Genomic DNA, 1,033 nt, shown 5'->3' on the forward strand with positions numbered 1-1,033 from the left:
TTGTACATGGAATTGTCGTACACATATACAACACTATATACATGAGATTAACGTCACAGCACCTGCCCGTGTCCCACTGCGTTTTTATCTGGACCCGATTTCTATTATCGTACACGACTTCTATATTTCCACGCAATGTTTATTTATATTCCGACCGTGTGTTTTCGCAGCCGAATCTGATTATATACTCCCCCCCCCCCACCACGAGAATCGTGTTACCATAGTAACATGATAGGGAAACGCATTTTTGATTACATTCTCCTGGTATTATATTGGTGAACGGTACTCGACTGCACACTTTCGTGAGTTGGAACCATCATCATATCAATAGCACATAATCGAGAGTAGGACTGTCATCAATATCAATGCCATCGATATATCGCGCTGGATTTGCGTGCGATATCGATATCGAAAAAAATTCCAGAATAGCGATCCGGTACAGTAAAATAGTATTAGTATGAAACCGTAGTGTTGTAACCTTGTTTTAACCACTCATAAGTTATTCTGCTGAAATATGAGATGGCATTCTCTACTGCAGGTGGTGTTTTTAACAAGAGGGTGAGTTTGGTGTTATATTATATTAGTTATATTATACGAATCGGATCACATCGGATCAAAAAATCGGAAAAAAAAAGTTTTAATAATCGAATCGAAATATTTTGATATCAATGACAGCCCTAATAGAGCACAGGCACTTGAAGCGTATCAACTGTAAACACACGGCCGCCATTGCGCGTACACTAACACATAGATATAGAGTGATATATAGATAGATACTCTATATCTATGTGTTAGTGTACGCGCAATGGCGGCCGTGTGTTTACAGTTGATACGCTTCAAGTGCCTGTGCTAATAGAGAATCTCTATTATGCACTCTTGGTCGTATGTTACTACTTAACACTGTCTGCTTCCCATCACCTATACTCTAGTCACTTACCTTACTTGTTACTTGTGGCCCAATCCTAGTTTAGCACCACGGATTAGTTATACCACAGGCCCTTGGAGGCTCAAGTTTCAAGTTTCAAGTTTCAAG

This window comes from Priapulus caudatus, unplaced genomic scaffold (assembly GCF_000485595.1).
Source record: "Priapulus caudatus unplaced genomic scaffold, Priapulus_caudatus-5.0.1 Scaffold4483, whole genome shotgun sequence".
Taxonomy (NCBI): Eukaryota; Metazoa; Priapulida; class Priapulimorpha; order Priapulimorphida; family Priapulidae; genus Priapulus; species Priapulus caudatus.